Here is a 23300-nt window from a genome sequence, read left to right as displayed (position 1 = left end):
AAGGATCGCACTTAACTTTAGTATGGATGGCGTTTTAAATCAGAGATTTAAAAATCAAGATCCAGAAGTTTGAAATAACCGGGGACTCAGACAGGATATGCAGTAGTGTACCTCTATGCCCACAACCCCGCCAACAGAGATGTGAGGAGTTCGGGAACATTTGACTCAGTTTTATCAGGGTGTAGTACCAATGCACTACAAAACCATAAAATGGTTTTTATGTAAGCTTCATCGCAGGCTACACATGAGGTTGTACGAGTCTCAACTGGTAATAAGTCTGACTCAATAATCGACAGAAGGGGAAGAAAGTAGGCTCTATATAGGGAACCAATGGAGGAAGTTAATTGTGTTCCTAAATAAGCTATCTGTTCTGGTTGCCAGTCCAATGTGAATTGATTTTGTAGATGTGATGGCATGCTGTCTGGTATACTGATAGGGCGAATTTGAGAATTCCCCTCATTGATCTTATAGAAATAAAGCAAGCCAAAAGTTTTGATTATTTTCATCTTCCAACAAGGTTTTAGGGTCTTCCAGAGTTAGGATGACATCATCAGCATACAGGGATATACAGTTGGAATAATCCACCACCTATACCCCTTTGATCTTATGGTTTTGTTTAATTACTTGGGCTAAAGGCTCTATATGCAGTATAAGCATTAAGGGAAACAGGGGACACCCCTGCCTCTTCCTATTAGAGATCTGGAAATCATCTGATATAGTGGCGTATAAGAAAATCTTCGCAGAGGGAGAAGAGTACAATGCTTTTATTGCTGATATAATCGGACCCCCAAACCCCATTTGGTTCAGTACCGAAGAGAAATGACTATTTCACTCGGTCGAAAGCCATCTCAGCATCCAGGGTGACATATGCCTGACGAAAAGACCTGAGTAGTCACTGTGGACGCCATATGACCCAAGATCCGGCGGTGTCTGTCTTTTTAGGATTGCACAGTTTTGTGAACTTTTGAAAAGGTCACCGCTGAACAGAGGCTAGACGGAGTCCAGAGTAAATATGCTCCTCATTATAGTGAATGGATCCCGCGGGGGTTTCACCTGTCACGTCACTCGGAGATTTAGATGGAAACACCAAAGTAAGTGTTCAGCGTAGAGCGCCAGATAAATGTGATGCCAAACGTTATATAAAATGTTCCCAACAAAAGCTTCCACTCAATCCATGAAAAAAGCAAGTCACCACTCAGGTCTGTCATCTGTTAACAGAAATATAGGGGCTTCCACGTTACTGGTAGCACAAAGGCTCTGGAAAAGCAAAATGGCTCCTCACTCCCCCAAAAAAATTCAGCAAATTCTCCGCTCCCAAATCCTTCTGAGCCCCAGTGTGCCTAAACAACATTTAGCGCTCTCATTTTTGGCATTTCTGTAGTGATGGGAGCCCGCCTAATTTACAGGTGTGTGCCTCCAGAAGCATGAGCTGGGCATAATGTAGTGGTCACTACAACGTACTGGTCACTACAGTGTACTGGTCACTACAACAGCAGATTGCAATTTTCACTCAGCAACATCCACTGCTGCATGTTTCTGGAAAACACCCATGGAGTGAAAATCGTCTCTATATCCGTAGATAAATTCCCAAATGGTTATAGTTTCCTAAATGGGATCACTTGAGGGGGATTCTGCTTTTCTAGCACTTAGGGGCTCTTTATGTGGAATCCGCAAACTAGTCTAGGAAAATCTGCGCTGCAGGAGGCAAATAGCACTCTGTCCCTCCTGACTCACTCCATATGGCTAAGTAGTAGCGTACAGCCACATATCGGGTATTTCTATATTCAGCAGAAATTGTGGGACAAATTCTGGTGCCGTTTTTACTCGTTTCCCAGTGTGAAAATGTAAAGCTTGGGGCTAACACACAACTTTGGTGGTAAAACTAAATTATTTTTTCTTCACTGCCACACACTGTGGTGTCAATATGATCACTGCACCCCTAGATGAATTCATTGAGAGGTGTAGTTTGTAAAATGGGGTCACTTATGGGGGATTCTACTGTTCTGGCACCTCATGGGCTCTGCCAATGTAATATGGCACCCTCAAATAAGTGCAGCAAAATCTGCACTGTAATATGGCGCTACTTTCTTTCTGAGCTTTGCACTGCCTCAAAAGTAGTTTTCAACCACATATGGGGTATTGATGAACTTAGGAGAAATTGTATAGCAAACTTTGGGGTCCATTTTCACCTTTTGCCCTTGTGAAAATACAAAATTTATAGCTAAAACAGATTTTTGTGGGAAAAATTTGATTTTTTGTTTATTATTTTCACAGCTTAACGTTATAAACTTCTGTGGGGGTTCAAGGTGCTCAATACACATCTAGGTAAGGTCCCAAAGGGGTCTAGTTTCCAAAATGGTGTCATTTGTGTGGGGTTTCCAATGTTTAGGCACATCAGGGGCTCATCAATTGTGACATGGCGTCTGCTAATTATTCCATCAAATGGCGCTCCTTCCCTTCCAAGCCCTGCCGTGTGCCCAAACAGTAGTATTCCCCCACATATGGGGTATCGGTGTACTCAGCAGAAATTGCAGAACAAATTGTATGGAGAAATTTCTCCTGTTACCCTTATGAAAATTCAAAATTTGTAGCTAAAAAAAGATTTATTTGGGAAATACTTTATTTTCTGGAACAATTTCAAGGGGACCAACAACACTTTCGGCCTTGTATGTAATGTATAATATATAGTAATGCAAGATAAGTACTGTATAGTGTAGGATGTGCTAGTGTATAAGGACAGGTAGTAAAGGGATGTAGATAGTTGACTGTAGCATAGGTAGTAATGATAGAATAAGATAGAGTTAATGTAGCCGGTGATATTAACATTTTTCCCTTGTGTAGGCTTGGAGCTATAGCAGTCGGCTAACTTCCTCTCTGGAGCTGTTTGAGGACGTTTCGGGTTACATCTCTGAGTCTGCTCAAGCTAAGTTTATTCCCCTTGTCTGTCTACCTTTTTGTCTTTAGTTTACAGTGGGGATTGACTAGTGCTCATTCCGTCCCCCTCCCTATCCAGGGCCTAGCTCTAGGGAGATCCAGGGCTTAGGGCTCCTGCTAGGCGATTGGTAATGAACCAATTTAGGGATGGTAGGGCAGGTAGGTATTTTAGATCTGCCTAGGGATCGCCACTCACCCTTTCCCTAGTGTCTAGGCTTCCCCTCATCCCTTCAAGATACACGTAGTCTTCCCACACTGTGCGTGACAGTGGCCTTCCGGAGAAGGTCCTTGGAGAGGACGCCGAGTAACAAATCCAAGAGTTTGTAACGCAGAATGTAGCAGACCTAAGGAGGCCTGAGTATGACGGACTAGTGGGGGTCCCGAGTGCATCAGCTCCAGGGTGCCAGTAGTGGAAGAAACAGGACGTGGAACCGTAAAGCAAGTAAAGAGACTTGCCGATCAGGACTGTAGCGGTAAAGTTGGATTGTGACGAAGTATGGACGTAACAGTGTGTCTCACTAGCCCTGGAGTAGACTATAAAGGAAGGATACTGTGTGAAAGGAGTACAGTATGAGGGCCCCTTATACATTGTAGACACTTCTGTGGGGGACCCTCATACAGGGTGGGAGCTAAAGCGAGGGACCATTACACAGCATGGGAGCTAATGTGGCACCAGTATTCAGCATGGGAACTAATGCTGAGGCCCATATACAGTGTGGGAGTTAATGCAGGGGCTCTTATACAGCATGGGAACTAATCCAGGGGCCCTTATGCAACATGGGAGTTAATGCTGGGGCCCTTATACAGCATAGGAGCTAATGAAAGGGCCATTATACAGCAGGGAAGCTAATGTGATGCACCATTATACAGTTTGAAGGCTGCTGTGGGGGGGCAATCATAGTGTGGGGGCCTTTATACAGTGTGGGGACTATTGTGGGAGCTACTGTGATGGGCAGTCATAAACTGTGGGGACCTCTAATGTGAGGGGCATACAGTTTGGGAGCTACTGTCGGGCCATCCTACAGTGTAGGGGCTAATGTGGCTGCTACTATATAGTGTGTGGACCATTATGCTGTGTTTTGGGGGAGCTGTAGTGACAACATACTGTTTATAGGGGAGCTGTGAGGGTTTTATAATGTGTATAGGATAGCTGTTTGATCATCATACTGTAAATAAGGGAACTGTGGGCCCACTATACCGTAAATACGGTGGCTGTGGGCCCACCATACTGTGTATAGATGAGCTGTGGGCCAAAAATTCTATAAATAGGGGAGATGTGGGTGCATTACAGTTTACACTGTGTATAGGGAGCTATGGGACCATTATACTGTGTATAGGGTAGTGAGTCCATCATACTAAGTATAGGGGAGCTGTGGGACCATCATACTGTATATAGAGGAGCTGTGGGACCATATTACTGTATATAAGGGAGTTATAGGGCCATCATAATGTGTATAAAGGAGTTGTACATGGGGGTCTCGGGACATTATTAAAAGTTAAGAGGGCACTTAAAGGGAACCTGTCACCTGAATTTGGCGGGCCCTTTTTTCGGTCCGATGGGCGGTGTTTTCAGGTCTTTTATTCACCCCTTCCTTTCCCGCTGGGCGCACGCTGGCCACAATATTGTCTTGAAGTTGATTCGCTTTCCTCCGTAGAACACGCCTGCGCAAGGCAATCTTGCCTCGCGCACGCGCAGTATGCTTTGCCCTGCTGCGGGCAAAGCCGAAAAGCATTAGTGCGCATGTTCCAGGACATAGTGCGCCGGCGCATGCGCACTAATGCTTTTCGGCTTTGCCCGCAGTTGGGCAAAGCATACTGTGCGTGCGCAAGGCATGATTGCCTTGGCCAGGCGTGTTATATGGAGGAAAGCGAATCAACTTCAAGACAATATTGCGGCCAGCGTGTGCCCAGCGGGAAAGGAAGGGGTGAATAAAAGACCCGAAAACACCGCCCATCAGACCGAAAAAAGGGCCCGCCAAATTCAGGAGACAGGTTCCCTTTTAGTATTCTTGTTATGGAAGAACTCATAGTATTGTAACCCCCAAAGGTGCACAGGGGCATTATCACATTCTTTGGGCAAAATGTGGATTCTGTTTTCTAGGGCAGTTTCACAGGGCATTAATATTTTCTAGGGGGCAATTTTACCATCCAGAGAGCACAAAGAAGGCATTGTTACTATATAAGGTGTAAAGTGGGGGCATTACTATGTGGGGCAATAAGAGGAGCACTTTTTTTGTGCCACTCTGTAAGTGCAGTAATAGGGACACATGGAATCAGCAGCTCAATATTGGGGTATCAGCAGGATAAGGAGTGCAGGGGGAATAGATATGAACAGTGCAGGAAATGTGAGAAGTCAGATGTGTCTTTGTTGTAATCTCTGCAGACGAGTCCTGGCTGGAGAAGTTGTCGTGTCGGTCTGGGCCAGATGGAAAATACGGGAAAAGTGAATGATTCCACCAGAAAGAACGTCAGCGGTAATTCACCATCTATAACAGTGCTGTAATCACTTACATGTTCTGCAGAACTGGTATCTACCACAATATGGTCAGTCACTATATGGCAGTAATATCAATGTTGTGTAGAGATTTATTTTCAGTAACAGCGCAGTCATCTGCTGTGCCTACTAGTATAACCACAGAGACATCTGTCCCAGATGGGCAGGTTAAATGTATCACAGCTAGACTGTCATTACTGGCCATGTAGCCGCAGTTTCCTGCTAAACAGGTTATTTAGACAATCTCTGTCTGCAATAACTACTCTCACCACAAGATGGCAGCATGCACTATACAGTGTTGGAATGTTCATTTTGACTACAGGATGTAGTAACTGGATAACTCCTGGAAGCAGTAATGCACCCTGGGAGTTGTAGTTCAATGGAAAGCAATAAGAGCTGGGACTACAAATCCCATAACACGGTCTAAAACTAAAATAGGCTAATGCTAACAGACAAATTCAAGCCAGAAGGAGGCTTGGAGCCCTCAAACAGGAAATAGTCCTGCTTAGCTTGCGGGTGAGGAGAATGAAACAGGAGAGGAGACTCAACAGATTGGTAGTAGGTAGTTCCATACATTATACCACACTATTGTATGTATGTGAGTTATTATATTACTGGAGGGGCCGACTCTGGCGTCCTGTGTCTGGTAATTATATTACAGGAGGGGCCGACTCTGGTGTCCTGTGTCTGGTTATTATATTATAGGAGGGGCCGACTCTGGTGTCCTGTGTCTGGTTATTATATTATAGGAGGGGCCGACTCTGGTGTCCTGTGTCTGGTTATTATATTATAGGAGGGGCTGACTCTGGTGTCCTGTGTCTGGTAATTATATTATAGGAGGGGCTGACTCTGGTGTCCTGTGTCTGGTTATTATAGGAGGGGCTGACTCTGGTGTCCTGTGTCTGGTAATTATATTACAGGAGGGGCCGACTCTGGTGTCCTGTGTCTGGTTATTATATTATAGGAGGGGCTGACTCTGGTGTCCTGTGTCTGGTAATTATATTACAGGAGGGGCCGACTCTGGTGTCCTGTGTCTGGTTATTATATTATAGGAGGGGCTGACTCTGGTGTCCTGTGTCTGGTAATTATATTACAGGAGGGGCCGACTCTGGTGTCCTGTGTCTGGTTATTATATTATAGGAGGGGCCGACTGTCATGGTTCCCAATGGCAAGGGAACGTCAGAGAACTTAAATAACAGACTAGCTCTTGGGTGATGGAATCTCGAGCTGACCGTGAGCTAAACCTACCACACAACTAACAGTGGCCGGGTGACGTACCTACGTTTTATCCCTAGACGCCCAGCGCCAGCCGGAGAACTAACTAACCCTAATAGAGGAAAAAACAGACCTGGCTTACCTCTAGGGAAATTCCCCCAAAAAGGAGACAGAAGCCCCCCACATATATTGACGGTGAGTTCAGAGGAAAAGACATACGCAGTATGAAGGTAGGTTCAGCAAAGCGAGGTCCGCTTACTAGATAGTAAGAAGATACAATAGGAAACTTCACGGTCAGCTGAAAACCCTATTAAAATACCATCCAGAAATTACTTTAAGACTCATGTGTCAACTCATGACACCGGAGTGGTAATTTCGGCCCACAAGAGCTTCCAGCTACAGAAACAAAACATAACTGTGAACTGGAACAAAAATGCAAACAAACTTAGGACTAAGAGTCCAACTTAGCTGATAGTAGTCTAGAAGCAGGAACATGCAACAGAAAGGCTCTGGTTACATTGATGGCCGGCACTAGAATAACTGAGCAGCAAGGCTAAATAGGATACTCCCACATCCTGATGGAAACAGGTGAACAGAGAAAGTGAAGCACACAAGTCCAGTACCACCAGCGACCACCGGGGGAGCCCAAAAACCAAATTCACAACAGTACCCCCCCCCTCAAGGAGGGGGCACCGAACCCTCACAAGAACCACCAGGGCGATCAGGATGAGCCCTATGAAAGGCACGGACCAAATCAGAGGCATGAACATCAGAGGCTGTCACCCAAGAATTATCCTCCTGACCGTAGCCCTTCCACTTGACCAGATACTGAAGTTTCCGTCTGGAAACACGGGAGTCCAAGATCTTCTCCACAACGTACTCCAATTCACCCTCAACCAACACCGGAGCGGGAGGCTCAACGGAAGGCACAACCGGTACCTCATACCTGCGCAATAATGACCGATGGAAGACATTATGGATAGAAAAAGATGCCGGGAGGTCCAATCGAAAGGACACAGGGTTAAGAATCTCCAAAATCTTATACGGGCCGATGAACCGAGGCTTAAACTTAGGAGAAGAAACCCTCATAGGGACAAAACGAGAAGACAACCACACCAAGTCCCCAACACGAAGACGAGGACCAACACGACGACGGCGGTTAGCAAAATGCCTAGTCTTCTCCTGGGACAACTCCAAATTGTCCACCACCTGTCCCCAAATCCGATGCAACCTATCCACCACAGTATCCACTCCAGGACAATCCGAAGACTCCACCTGACCAGAAGAAAAGCGAGGATGAAACCCCGAATTGCAAAAGAAAGGAGAAACCAAAGTGGCAGAACTAGCCCGATTATTGAGGGCAAACTCCGCCAACGGCAAAAAGGCAACCCAGTCATCCTGATCCGCAGACACAAAACACCTCAAATAAGTCTCCAAGGTCTGATTAGTTCGCTCAGTCTGGCCATTAGTCTGAGGATGGAACGCAGACGAAAAAGACAAATCAATGCCCATCCTAGCACAGAACGCCCGCCAATATCTAGACACGAACTGGGTCCCCCTGTCAGAAACGATATTCTCCGGAATACCATGCAAGCGAACCACATTTTGAAAAAACAGAGGAACCAACTCAGAAGAGGACGGCAACTTAGGCAAGGGCACCAAATGAACCATCTTTGAAAAATGGTCACACACCACCCAGATGACAGACATTTTCTGAGAAACAGGGAGATCAGAAATAAAATCCATAGAGATGTGGGTCCAAGGCCTCTTTGGAATAGGCAAAGATAACAACAATCCGCTAGCCCGAGAACAACAAGGCTTGGCCCGAGCACAAACATCACCCGACTGCACAAAAACTCGTGCATCTCGAGACAGAGAAGGCCACCAGAAGGACCTAGCCACCAAATCCCTGGTACCAAAGATCCCGGGGTGACCTGCCAACGCAGAAGAATGAACCTCCGAGATGACTCTACTGGTCCAATCATCAGGAACAAACAGTCTACCAGGCGGGCAACGATCAGGTCTATCCGCCTGAAAGTCCTGCAAAGCCCGTCGCAGGTCTGGGGAAACAGCAGATAATATCACCCCATCCTTAAGGATACCTGTAGGTTCAGAATCACCAGGGAAATCAGGCTCAAAACTCCTAGAAAGGGCATCCGCCTTCACATTTTTAGAACCTGGTAAGTATGAGACCACAAAATTAAACCGAGAGAAAAACAACGACCAGCGCGCCTGTCTAGGATTCAGGCGCCTGGCAGACTCAAGATAAATCAAATTCTTGTGATCGGTCAATACCACCACCTGATGTCTAGCCCCCTCAAGCCAATGACGCCACTCCTCAAAAGCCCACTTCATAGCCAAAAGCTCCCGATTACCAATATCATAATTTCGCTCGGCGGGCGAAAATTTTCGAGAAAAGAACGCACAAGGTCTCATCACGGAGCAATCGGAACTTTTCTGCGACAAGACCGCCCCAGCTCCGATCTCGGAAGCATCGACCTCAACCTGAAAAGGGAGAGTAACATCAGGCTGACGCAACACAGGGGCGGAAGAAAAGCGGCGCTTAAGCTCCCGAAAGGCCTCCACAGCAGCAGGGGACCAATCAGCAACATCAGCACCCTTTTTGGTCAAATCAGTCAAAGGTTTAGCAACATCAGAAAAACCAGTTATAAATCGACGATAAAAATTAGCAAAGCCCAAAAATTTCTGAAGGCTCTTAAGCGAAGAAGGTTGCGTCCAATCACAAATAGCCCGAACCTTGACAGGATCCATCTCAATGGAAGAGGGGGAAAAAATGTACCCCAAAAAAGAAATCTTTTGAACCCCAAAAATACACTTAGAACCCTTCACACACAAGGAATTAGCCCGCAAAACCTGAAAAACCCTCCTGACCTGTTGGACATGAGAATCCCAGTCATCCGAAAAAATCAAAACATCATCCAGATACACGATCATGAATTTATCCAAATATTCCCGGAAAATGTCATGCATAAAGGACTGAAAGACTGAAGGGGCATTTGAAAGACCAAAAGGCATTACTAAATACTCAAAATGGCCCTCGGGCGTATTAAATGCGGTTTTCCACTCATCCCCCTGCTTAATTCGCACCAAATTATACGCCCCACGGAGATCAATCTTAGAGAACCACTTAGCCCCTTTTATTCGAGCAAACAAATCAGTCAGCAGTGGCAGAGGATACTGATATCTGACTGTAATTTTATTCAAGAGTCGATAATTAATACACGGCCTCAAAGAGCCATCTTTTTTAGATACAAAGAAAAAACCGGCTCCTAAGGGAGATGAAGAAGGACGAATATGTCCCTTTTCCAGGGACTCCTTAATATATTCTCGCATAGCAGCATGTTCAGGTACAGATAGATTAAATAAACGACCCTTTGGAAATTTACTGCCCGGAATCAGATCTATGGTACAATCGCAATCTCTGTGAGGAGGTAGTGAACCAAGCTTAGGCTCCTCAAAAACATCACGATAATCAGATAAAAATTCCGGAATCTCAGAGGGAATAGATGACGAAATGGAAACCAAAGGTACGTCCCCATGAGCCCCCTGACATCCCCAGCTTAACACAGACATTGCTTTCCAGTCAAGAACTGGGTTATGAGATTGTAACCATGGCAATCCGAGCACCAAAACATCATGTAGATTGTACAACACAAGGAAGCGAATCGTCTCCTGATGGTCTGGATTCATACGCATAGTCACTTGTGTCCAGTATTGTGGTTTATTACTAGCCAATGGTGTAGAGTCAATACCCTTCAGAGGTATAGGAACTTCCAGAGGCTCTAGATCAAACCCACAGCGCCTGGCAAAGGACCAATCCATGAGACTCAAAGCGGCGCCAGAGTCGACATAGGCATCCGCGGTAATTGACGATAATGAACAAATCAAGGTCACAGACAAAATAAACTTAGACTGTAAAGTGCCAATTGAAATAGACTTATCAACCTTTTTAGTACGTTTAGAGCATGCTGATATAACATGAGTTGAATCACCACAATAGAAGCACAACCCATTTTTTCGCCTAAAATTCTGCCGTTCGCTTCTGGACAGAATTCTATCACATTGCATATTTTCTGGAGCCTTCTCAGAAGACACCGCCAAATGGTGCACAGGTTTGCGCTCCCGCAAACGCCGATCAATCTGAATAGCCATTGTCATGGACTCATTCAGACCTGTAGGTGCAGGGAACCCCACCATAACATCTTTAATGGCATCAGAGAGACCCTCTCTGAAATTCGCCGCCAGGGCGCACTCATTCCACTGAGTAAGCACAGACCATTTACGAAATTTTTGGCAGTATATTTCAGCTTCATCTTGCCCTTGAGATAGGGCCATCAAGGTTTTTTCAGCCTGAATCTCTAAATTAGGTTCCTCATAAAGCAACCCCAAAGCCAGAAAAAACGCATCCACATTGAGCAACGCAGGATCCCCGGGTGCCAATGCAAATGCCCAGTCTTGAGGGTCACCCCGCAGCAAGGAAATTACTATCCTAACCTGCTGTGCGGGATCTCCAGCGGAGCGAGATCTCAGGGAAAGGAATAATTTACAATTATATTTGAAATTCAGGAAACGAGATCTATCCCCGGAGAAAAATTCTGGTATAGGAATTCTAGGTTCAGATATAGGAGCATGAATAACAAAATCCTGTAAATTTTGAACCTTCGTAGCAAGATTATTCAAACCTGTAGCCAAACTCTGAGGATCCATTTTAATCAGGTGAGATCAGAGCCATTCAAAGATTAGAAGGAGAGAGAGAGGTAAAGGCTGTAATTAGAGCAGAAATGCAACTGAGTCAACTATAGAGCAAGCTCAGAAGGAAAAAAAAAAAAACTGCAGACTTCTTTTTCTCTCCTTTCTTCTGCCAACGGTTTTAACCCTCGGCCGGCCATACTGTCATGGTTCCCAATGGCAAGGGAACGTCAGAGAACTTAAATAACAGACTAGCTCTTGGGTGATGGAATCTCGAGCTGACCGTGAGCTAAACCTACCACACAACTAACAGTGGCCGGGTGACGTACCTACGTTTTATCCCTAGACGCCCAGCGCCAGCCGGAGAACTAACTAACCCTAATAGAGGAAAAAACAGACCTGGCTTACCTCTAGGGAAATTCCCCCAAAAAGGAGACAGAAGCCCCCCACATATATTGACGGTGAGTTCAGAGGAAAAGACATACGCAGTATGAAGGTAGGTTCAGCAAAGCGAGGTCCGCTTACTAGATAGTAAGAAGATACAATAGGAAACTTCACGGTCAGCTGAAAACCCTATTAAAATACCATCCAGAAATTACTTTAAGACTCATGTGTCAACTCATGACACCGGAGTGGTAATTTCGGCCCACAAGAGCTTCCAGCTACAGAAACAAAACATAACTGTGAACTGGAACAAAAATGCAAACAAACTTAGGACTAAGAGTCCAACTTAGCTGATAGTAGTCTAGAAGCAGGAACATGCAACAGAAAGGCTCTGGTTACATTGATGGCCGGCACTAGAATAACTGAGCAGCAAGGCTAAATAGGATACTTGTTGTGAATTTGGATTCTGGGCTCCCCCGGTGGCTACTGGTGGAATTGAACTTGTGTCTTCATCTTCTCTGTTCACCTGTTCCCATCAAGATGTGGGAGTCGCTATATAACCTTGCTGCTCTGTTAGTTGCTTGCCGGTCATCAATGTTATCAGAAGCCTCTCTGTGCTTGTTCCTGCTCCTAGACAACTACTAGATAAGTTGGACTCTTGTCCATGTTTGTTTTTGCATTTTTGTTCCAGTTCACAGCTGTAGTTTCGTTACTGTGTCTGGAAAGCTCTTGTGAACAGGAATTGCCACTCTGGTGTTATGAGTTAATGCCAGAGTTTTAAAGTAATTTCTGGATGGTGTTTTGATAGGGTTTTCAGCTGACCATGAAAGTGTCCTTTCTGTCTTCTGCTATGTAGTAAGTGGACCTCAAATTTGCTAAACCTATTTTCATACTACGTTTGTTATTTCCTCTTAATTCACCGCCAATACATGTGGGGGGCCTCTGTCTCCTTTCGGGGTATTTCTCTAGAGGTGAGCTAGGACTAATATTTTCCTCTGCTAGCATTATTTAGTCCTCCGGCTGGTGCTGGGCATCTAGAATCAACGTAGGCATGCTACCCGGCCACTGCTAGTTGTGCGTTAGGTTTAGTTCATGGTCAGCTCAGTTCCCATCTTCCAAGAGCTAGTTCCTATATATGCTTATGCTATGTTCTCTTGCCATTGAGATCATGACAGTTTGACCGGCCCCCTAAAGGGTTAAAATCCTTGGCTGAGAAAGGAGAGAAATAAGTAGTCTGCTGAAATTTTTTTTTTTTTTTTTCTCTCCTAATCTTTGAATGGCTCTGTGTCCACCTGTTTGTAATGGATCTTCAGAGTGTAACTGCAGGTTTGAATAATCTCGCCACGAAGGTACAAAATTTGCAAGATTTTGTTTGTCATGCACCTGTATCTGAGCCGAGAATTCCTTTGCCGGAATTTTTCTCGGGGAATAGATCTGGGTTTCAGAATTTTCGAAATAATTGCAAATTATTTTTGTCCCTGAAATCTCGCTCTGCCGGAGACCCTGCACAGCAGGTCAGGATTGTGATTTCCTTGCTCCGGGGCGACCCTCAAGACTGGGCTTTTTCATTGACACCAGGGGATCCTGCGTTGCTCAATGTGGATGCGTTTTTTCTGGCCTTGGGGTTGCTTTATGACGAACCTCATTTGGAGCTTCAGGCAGAAAAAACTTTGATGTCCCTATCTCAGGGGCAAGATGAAGCGGAAATTTACTGCCAAAGATTCCGTAAATGGTCTGTGCTTACTCAGTGGAATGAGTGCGCCCTGGCGGCGACTTTCAGAGAGGGTCTCTCTGATGCCATTAAGGATGTTATGGTGGGGTTCCCTGTGCCTGCGGGTCTGAATGAGTCCATGACAATGGCTATTCAGATCGATAGGCGTTTGCGGGAGCGCAAACCAGTGCACCATCTGGCGGTGTCCACTGAGAAGTCGCCAGAGAGTATGCAGTGTGATAGAATTCTGTCCCGAAGCGAGCGGCAGAATTTTAGACGGAAAAATGGGTTGTGTTTCTATTGTGGTGATTCTACTCATGTTATATCAGCATGCTCTAAGCGCACTAAAAAGCTTGGTAAATCTGTTTCCATTTGCACCTTACCGTCTAAGTTTATTCTATCTGTGACCCTGATTTGCTCTTTGTCATCTATTACCACGGACGCCTATGTCGACTCTGGCGCCGCTTTGAGTCTTATGGATTGGTCCTTTGCCAAACGCTGTGGGTATGATTTAGAGCCTTTGGAGACTCCTATTCCTCTGAAGGGGATTGACTCCACCCCATTGGCTAATAATAAACCACAATACTGGACACAAGTAACTATGCGTATTAATCCGGATCACCAGGAGATTATTCGCTTTCTGGTGCTGTATAATCTACATGATGATTTGGTACTAGGATTGCCTTGGCTGCAATCTCACAACCCAGTCCTCGACTGGAGAGCTATGTCTGTGTTGAGCTGGGGATGTAAGGGGGCTCATGGGGATTTACCTGTGGTTTCCATTTCATCATCTATTCCCTCTGAAATTCCTGAGTTCCTGTCTGACTATCGTGACGTCTTTGAAGAATCCAAGCTTGGTTCGTTACCTCCGCACCGAGAGTGCGATTGTGCCATAGATTTAATCCCGGGTAGTAAATACCCAAAGGGTCGTTTATTTAATCTGTCTGTGCCTGAACATGCTGCTATGCGAGAATATATAAAGGAGTCCTTGGAAAAGGGACATATTCGTCCATCGTCATCTCCCTTAGGAGCCGGTTTTTTCTTTGTGTCAAAAAAAGACGGCTCTTTGAGACCATGTATTGATTATCGGCTTTTGAATAAAATCACTGTTAAATATCAATACCCATTGCCGTTGCTGACTGATTTGTTTGCTCGCATAAAGGGGGCCAAGTGGTTCTCTAAGATTGACCTTCGTGGGGCGTATAATTTGGTGCGAATCAGGCAGGGGGATGAGTGGAAAACCGCATTTAATACGCCCGAGGGCCACTTTGAGTATTTAGTGATGCCTTTTGGTCTTTCAAATGCTCCGTCAGTTTTCCAGTCCTTTATGCATGATATTTTTCGCGATTATTTGGATAAATTTATGATTGTGTATCTGGATGATATTCTGATTTTTTCGGATGACTGGGACTCTCATGTCCAGCAAGTCAGGAGGGTTTTTCAGGTTTTGCGGTCTAATTCTTTGTGTGTGAAGGGTTCTAAGTGTGTTTTTGGGGTACAGAGGATTTCCTTTTTGGGATATATTTTTTCCCCCTCTTCCATTGAAATGGATCCTGTCAAGGTTCAAGCTATTTGTGATTGGACGCAGCCCTCTTCTCTTAAGAGTCTTCAGAAATTTTTGGGCTTTGCTAACTTTTATCGTCGATTTATTGCTGGTTTTTCGGATATTGCTAAGCCATTGACCGATTTGACTAAGAAGGGTGCTGATGTTGCTGATTGGTCCCCTGATGCTGTGGAGGCCTTTCGGGAGCTTAAGCGCCGTTTTTCCTCTGCCCCTGTGTTGCGTCAGCCTGATGTTGCTCTACCTTTTCAGGTTGAGGTCGACGCTTCTGAGATCGGAGCTGGGGCAGTGTTGTCGCAGAAAAGTTCTGACTGCTCCGTGATGAGGCCTTGTGCCTTCTTTTCCCGTAAATTTTCGCCCGCTGAGCGGAATTATGATGTTGGGAATCGGGAGCTTTTGGCAATGAAGTGGGCATTTGAGGAGTGGCGCCATTGGCTTGAGGGGGCCAGACATCAGGTGGTGGTATTGACTGACCACAAAAATTTGATTTATCTTGAGACCGCCAGGCGCCTGAATCCTAGACAGGCGCGCTGGTCATTATTTTTCTCTCGGTTTAATTTTGTGGTGTCATACCTACCGGGTTCTAAGAATGTTAAGGCGGATGCCCTTTCTAGGAGTTTTGAGCCTGACTCGCCTGGTAACTCTGAGCCCACAGGTATCCTGAAGGATGGAGTGGTATTGTCAGCCGTTTCTCCAGACCTGCGGCGGGCCTTGCAGGAGTTTCAGGCGGATAGACCTGATCGTTGCCCACCTGATAAACTGTTTGTTCCTGATGATTGGACCAGTAGAGTCATCTCTGAGGTTCATTCTTCTGCGTTGGCAGGTCATCCTGGCATTTTTGGTACCAGGGATTTGGTGGCAAGGTCCTTCTGGTGGCCTTCCCTGTCACGAGATGTGCGAGGCTTTGTGCAGTCTTGTGACGTTTGTGCTCGGGCCAAGCCTTGTTGTTCTCGGGCTAGTGGATTATTGTTGCCCTTGCCTATTCCTAAGAGGCCTTGGACGCACATCTCGATGGATTTTATTTCAGATCTGCCTGTTTCTCAGAAAATGTCTGTCATCTGGGTGGTGTGTGACCGTTTCTCTAAGATGGTCCATTTGGTTCCTCTGCCCAAGTTGCCTTCTTCTTCCGAGTTGGTTCCTCTGTTTTTTCAAAATGTTGTTCGTTTGCATGGTATTCCTGAGAATATCGTTTCTGACAGAGGGACCCAATTCGTGTCTAGATTTTGGCGGGCATTCTGTGCTAGGATGGGCATAGATTTATCTTTTTCGTCCGCTTTCCATCCTCAGACGAATGGCCAGACCGAGCGGATTAATCAGACCCTGGAGACATATCTGAGGTGTTTTGTGTCTGCTGACCAGGATGATTGGGTTGCTTTTTTGCCATTGGCGGAGTTCGCTCTCAATAATCGGGCCAGCTCTGCCACTTTGGTGTCCCCGTTTTTTTGTAATTCGGGGTTTCATCCTCGATTTTCCTCTGGTCAGGTGGAATCTTCGGATTGTCCTGGAGTGGATGCTGTGGTGGAGAGATTGCATCAGATCTGGGGGCAGGTGGTGGACAATTTGAGGTTGTCCCAGGAGAAGACTCAGCTTTTTGCCAACCGCCACCGTCGTGTTGGTCCTCGGCTTTGTGTTGGGGATTTGGTGTGGTTGTCTTCTCGTTTTGTCCCTATGAGGGTCTCTTCTCCTAAGTTTAAGCCTCGGTTCATCGGCCCGTATAAGATATTGGAGATTCTTAACCCTGTTTCCTTCCGTTTGGACCTCCCTGCATCCTTTTCTATTCATAATGTTTTTCATCGGTCATTATTGCGCAGGTATGAGGTACCGGTTGTGCCTTCCGTTGAGCCTCCTGCTCCGGTGTTGGTTGAGGGTGAGTTGGAGTACGTTGTGGAGAAAATCTTAGACTCTCGTGTTTCCAGACGGAGACTCCAGTATCTGGTCAAGTGGAAGGGATACGGCCAGGAGGATAATTCTTGGGTGAATGCATCTGATGTTCATGCCTCTGATCTGGTTCGTGCCTTTCATAGGGCCCATCCTGATCGCCCTGGTGGTTCTGGTGAGGGTTCGGTGCCCCCTCCTTGAGGGGGGGGTACTGTTGTGAATTTGGATTCTGGGCTCCCCCGGTGGCTACTGGTGGAATTGAACTTGTGTCTTCATCTTCTCTGTTCACCTGTTCCCATCAAGATGTGGGAGTCGCTATATAACCTTGCTGCTCTGTTAGTTGCTTGCCGGTCATCAATGTTATCAGAAGCCTCTCTGTGCTTGTTCCTGCTCCTAGACAACTACTAGATAAGTTGGACTCTTGTCCATGTTTGTTTTTGCATTTTTGTTCCAGTTCACAGCTGTAGTTTCGTTACTGTGTCTGGAAAGCTCTTGTGAACAGGAATTGCCACTCTGGTGTTATGAGTTAATGCCAGAGTTTTAAAGTAATTTCTGGATGGTGTTTTGATAGGGTTTTCAGCTGACCATGAAAGTGTCCTTTCTGTCTTCTGCTATGTAGTAAGTGGACCTCAAATTTGCTAAACCTATTTTCATACTACGTTTGTTATTTCCTCTTAATTCACCGCCAATACATGTGGGGGGCCTCTGTCTCCTTTCGGGGTATTTCTCTAGAGGTGAGCTAGGACTAATATTTTCCTCTGCTAGCATTATTTAGTCCTCCGGCTGGTGCTGGGCATCTAGAATCAACGTAGGCATGCTACCCGGCCACTGCTAGTTGTGCGTTAGGTTTAGTTCATGGTCAGCTCAGTTCCCATCTTCCAAGAGCTAGTTCCTATATATGCTTATGCTATGTTCTCTTGCCATTGAGATCATGACAGATACTCCCACATCCTGATGGAAACAGGTGAACAGAGAAAGTGAAGCACACAAGTCCAGTACCACCAGCGACCACCGGGGGAGCCCAAAAACCAAATTCACAACAGCCGACTCTGGTGTCCTGTGTCTGGTAATTATATTACAGGAGGGGCCGACTCTGGCGTCCTGTGTCTGGTAATTATATTACAGGAGGGGCCGACTCTGGTGTCCTGTGTCTGGTAATTATATTACAGGAGGGGCTGTCTCTGGTGTCCTGTGTCTGGTAATTATAGTACAGGAGGGGCCGACTCTGGTGTCCTGTGTCTGGTAATTATATTACAGGAGGGGCCAACTCTGGCGTCCTGTGTCTGGTAATTATATTACAGGAGGGGCCGACTCTGGCGTCCTGTATCTGGTTATTATATTACAGGAGGGGCTGTCTCTGGTGTCCTGTGTCTGGTAATTATATTACAGGAGGGGCCGACTCTGGTGTCCTGTGTCTGGTAATTATATTACAGGAGGGGCCGACTCTGGTGTCCTGTGTCTGGTAATTATATTACAGGAGGGGCTGACTCTGGCGTCCTGTGTCTGGTAATTATATTACAGGAGGGGCCGACTCTGGCGTCCTGTGTCTGGTAATTATATTACAGGAGGGGCTGACTCTGGTGTCCTGTGTCTGGAAATTATATTACAGGAGGGGCCGACTCTGGTGTCCTGTGTCTGGTAATTATATTACAGGAGGGGCTGACTCTGGTGTCCTGTGTCTGGTAATTATATTACAGAAGGGGCCGACTCTGGTGTCCTGTGTCTGGTAATTATATTACAGGAGGGGCCGACTCTGGTGTCCTGTGTCTGGTTATTATATTACAGAAGGGGCCGACTCTGGTGTCCTGTGTCTGGTAATTATATTACAGAAGGGGCCGACTCTGGCGTCCTGTATCTGGTAATTATATTACAGGAGGGGCCGACTCTGGCGTCCTGTATCTGGTAATTATATTACAGGAGGGACCGACTCTGGCGTCCTGTATCTGGTAATTATATTACAGGAGGGGCCGACTCTGGCGTCCTGTGTCTGGTAATTATATTACAGAAGGGGCCGACTCTGGCGTCCTGTATCTGGTAATTATATTACAGAAGGGGCCGACTCTGGCGTCCTGTATCTGGTAATTATATTACAGAAGGGGCCGACTCTGGCGTCCTGTATCTGGTAATTATATTACAGGAGGGGCCGACTCTGGCGTCCTGTATCTGGTAATTATATTACAGGAGGGGCCGACTCTGGCGTCCTGTATCTGGTAATTATATTACAGGAGGGGCCGACTCTGGCGTCCTGTGTCTGGTAATTATATTACAGGAGGGGCCGACTCTGGCGTCCTGTGTCTGGTAATTATATTACAGGAGGGGCCGACTCTGGCGTCCTGTGTCTGGTAATTATATTACAGGAGGGGCCGACTCTGGTGTCCTGTGTCTGGTAATTATATTACAGGAGGGGCCGACTCTGGTGTCCTGTGTCTGGTTATTATATCACGGGAGGGGCTGTCTCTGGTGTCCTGTGTCTGGTTATTATATTACAGGAGGGGCTGTCTCTGGTGTCCTGTGTCTGGTTATTATATTACAGGAGGAGCCGACTCTGGTGTCCTGTGTCTGGTTATTATATTACAGGAGGAGCCGACTCTGGTGTCCTGTGTCTGGTTATTATATTACAGGAGGGGTTGTCTCTGGTGTCCTGTGTCTGGTTATTATATTACAGGAGGGGCTGTCTCTGGTGTCCTGTGTCTGGTTATTATATTACAGGAGGGGCCGACTCTGGTGTCCTGTGTCTGGTTATTATATTACAGGAGGGGCTGACTCTGGTGTCCTGTATCTGGTAATTATATTACAAGAGGGGTCATCTCCGGCGTCCTGTGTCTGGTAATTATATTACAGGAGGGGCTGACTCTGGTGTCCTGTGTCTGGTTATTATATTACAGGAGGGGCTGTCTCTGGCGTCCTGTGTCTGGTAATTATATTACAGGAGGGGCCGACTCTGGTGTCCTGTGTCTGGTTATTATATTACAGGAGGGGCCGACTCTGGTGTCCTGTATCTGGTAATTATATTACAGGAGGGGTCATCTCTGGCGTCCTGTGTCTGGTAATTATATTACAGGAGGGGCTGACTCTGGTGTCCTGTGTCTGGTTATTATGCTGTCTCTGGTGTCCTGTGTCTGGTTATTATATTACAGGAGAGGCCGACTCTGGTGTCCTGTGTCTGGTTATAATATTACAGGAGGGGCTGTCTCTGGTGTCCTGTGTCTGGTTATTATATTACAGGAGGGGCTGTCTCTGGTGTCCTGTATCTGGTTATTATATTACAGGAGGGGCTGTCTCTGGTGTCCTCTGTCTGGTTATTATATTACAGGAGGGGCTGTCTCTGGTGTCCTGTGTCTGGTTATTATATTACAGGAGGGGTTGTCTCTGGTGTCCTGTGTCTGGTTATTATATTACAGGAGGGGTTGTCTCTGGTGTCCTGTGTCTGGTTATTATATTACAGGAGGGGTTGTCTCTGGTGTCCTGTGTCTGGTTATTATATTACAGGAGGGGTTGTCTCTGGTGTCCTGTATCTGGTAATTATATTACAGGAGGGGTCATCTCTGGCGTCCTGTGTCTGGTAATTATATTACAGGAGGGGCTGACTCTGGTGTCCTGTGTCTGGTTATTATGCTGTCTCTGGTGTCCTGTGTCTGGTTAATATATTACAGGAGAGGCCGACTCTGGTGTCCTGTGTCTGGTTATAATATTACAGGAGGGGCTGTCTCTGGTGTCCTGTGTCTGGTTATTATATTACAGGAGGGACTGTCTCTGGTGTCCTGTATCTGGTTATTATATTACTGGAGGGGCTGTCTCTGGTGTCCTGTATCTGGTTATTATATTACAGGAGGGGCTGTCTCTGGTGTCCTGTGTCTGGTTATTATATTACAGGAGGGGCTGTCTCTGGCGTCCTGTATCTGGTTATTATATTACAGGAGGGGCCGACTCTGGTGTCCTATGTCTTGTTATTACAGGAGGGGCCGACTCTGGCGTCCTGTATCTGGTTATTATATTATAGGAGGGGCCGACTGATGTCCTGTGTCTGGTTATTATATTACAGGAGGGGCCGACTCTGGTGTCCTGTGTCTGGTTATTATATTACAGAAGGGGCTGACTCTGGTGTCCTGTGTCTGGTTATTATATTACAAGAGGGGCGACTCTGGTGTCTTGTGTCTGGTTATTATAGGAGGGGCCCACTCTGGTGTCCTGTGTCTGGTTATTACAGGAGGGGCTGTCTCTGATGTCCTGTATCTTGTTATTATATTACAGGAGGGGCTGACTCTGGTGTCCTGTGTCTGGTTATTATATTATAGGAGGGGCCGACTGGTGTCCTGTGTCTGGTTATTATATTACAGGAGGGGCTGACTCTGGCGTCCTGTATTTAGTAATTATATTACAGGAGGGGCCGACTCTGGCGTCCTGTATCTGGTTATTATATTACAGGTGGGGCCGACTCTGGTGTCCTGTATCTGGTAATTATATTACAGGAGGGGCCGTCTCTGGCGTCCTGTGTCTGGTAATTATATTACAGGAGGGGCTGTCTCTGGCGTCCTGTGTCTGGTAATTATATTACAGGAGGGGCCGTCTCTGGCGTCCTGTGTCTGGTAATTATATTACAGGAGGGGCCGACTCTGGTGTCCTGTATCTGGTTATTATATTACAGGAGGGGCCGACTCTGGTGTCCTGTGTCTGGTTATTATATTACAAGAGGGGCTGTCTCTGGTGTCCTGTGTCTGGTTATTACAGGAGGGGCCGACTCTGGTGTCCTGTGTCTGGTTATTATATTACAGGAGGGGCTGTCTCTGGCGTCCTGTGTCTGGTAATTATATTACAGGAGGGGCTGTCTCTGATATCCTGTATCTGGTTATTATATTACAGGAGGGGCTGACTCTGGTGTCTTGTATCTGGTTATTATATTATAGGAGGGGCCGACTCTGGTGTCCTGTATCTGGTTATTATATTACAGGAGGGGCTGTCTCTGGTGTCCTGTGTCTGGTTATTATATTACAGGAGGGGCCGACTCTGGTGTCCTGTGTCTGGTTATTATATTACAGGAGGGGCCGACTGTGGCGTCCTGTGTCTGGTAATTATATTACAGGAGGGGCCGACTCTGGCGTCCTGTGTCTGGTTATTATATTACAGGAGGGGCCGACTCTGGTGTCCTGTGTCTGGTTATTATATTACAGGAGGGGCCGACTCTGGTGTCCTGTGTCTGGTTATTATATTACAGGAGGGGCCGACTGTGGCGTCCTGTGTCTGGTAATTATATTACAGGAGGGGCCGACTCTGGCGTCCTGTGTCTGGTTATTATATTACAGGAGGGGCTGTCTCTGGTGTCCTGTATCTGGTGATTATATTACAGGAGGGGCCGTCTCTGGCATCCTGTGTCTGGTAATTATATTACAGGAGGGGCTGTCTCTGGCGTCCTGTGTCTGGTAATTATATTACAGGAGGGGCTGTCTCTGATGTCCTGTATCTTGTTATTATATTACAGGAGGGGCCGACTCTGGTGTCCTGTGTCTGGTTATTATATTACAGGAGGGGCTGTCTCTGGTGTCCTGTGTCTGGTTATTACAGGAGGGGCCGACTCTGGTGTCCTGTGTCTGGTTATTATAGGAGGGGCCGACTCTGGCGTCCTGTATCTGGTTATTATATTACAGGAGGGGCTGTCTCTGGTGTCCTGTGTCTGGTTATTATATTACAGGAGGGGCCGACTCTGGTGTCCTGTATCTGGTTATTATAGGAGGGGCCGACTCTGGCGTCCTGTATCTGGTTATTATATTATTGGAGGGGCCGACTGTGGTGTCCTGTGTCTGGTTATTATATTACTGGAGGGGCCGACTCTGGCGTCCTGTGTCTGGTTATTATATTACTGGTGGGGCCGACTCTGGCGTCCTGTGTCTGGTTATATTACAGGAGGGGCCGACTCTGGCGACCTGTGTCTGGTTATTATAGGAGGGGCTGACTCTGGTGTCCTGTATCTGGTTATTATATTATTGGAGGGGCCGACTGTGGTGTCCTGTGTCTGGTTATTATATTACTGGAGGGGCCGACTCTGGCGTCCTGTGTCTGGTTATATTACAGGAGGGGCCGACTGGCGACCTGTGTCTGGTTATTATAGGAGGGGCTGACTCTGGTGTCCTGTATCTGGTTATTATAGGAGGGGCCGACTCTGGTGTCCTGTGTCTGGTTATTATATTACAGGAGGGGCCGACTCTGGCATCCTGTATCTGGTTATTATATTATAGGAGGGGCCGACTGATGTCCTGTGTCTGGTTATTATATTACAGGAGGGGCCGACTCTGGTGTCCTATGTCTGGTTATTATATTACAGGGGGGGCCGACTCTGGTGTCCTGTGTCTGGTTATTATATTATAGGAGGGGCCGACTCTGGCGTCCTGTATCTGGTTATTATATTATAGGAGCGGCCG

General features: G+C 46.5%; 1 protein-coding gene across 1 annotated transcript in view; it reads left to right on the top strand.

Annotated features, from left to right (window-relative positions):
* Positions 1 to 5866: 5866 nt before the first annotated feature.
* The window catches only part of ADAT3 (adenosine deaminase tRNA specific 3), a 227467-nt gene continuing 210033 nt past the window's right edge, over positions 5867 to 23300 (top strand). The window contains exon 1 of the mRNA XM_077250852.1: positions 5867 to 5986. The gene's annotated coding sequence lies outside the window, so the exon portion shown is untranslated. The remainder of the gene's footprint in view (positions 5987 to 23300) is intronic.

Source organism: Ranitomeya variabilis, chromosome 4 (assembly GCF_051348905.1).
Source record: "Ranitomeya variabilis isolate aRanVar5 chromosome 4, aRanVar5.hap1, whole genome shotgun sequence".
NCBI lineage: Eukaryota > Metazoa > Chordata > Amphibia > Anura > Dendrobatidae > Ranitomeya > Ranitomeya variabilis.
The sequence above is the reverse complement of the archived record's forward strand: the minus strand, read 5'-3'. Positions and strand labels throughout refer to the sequence as shown.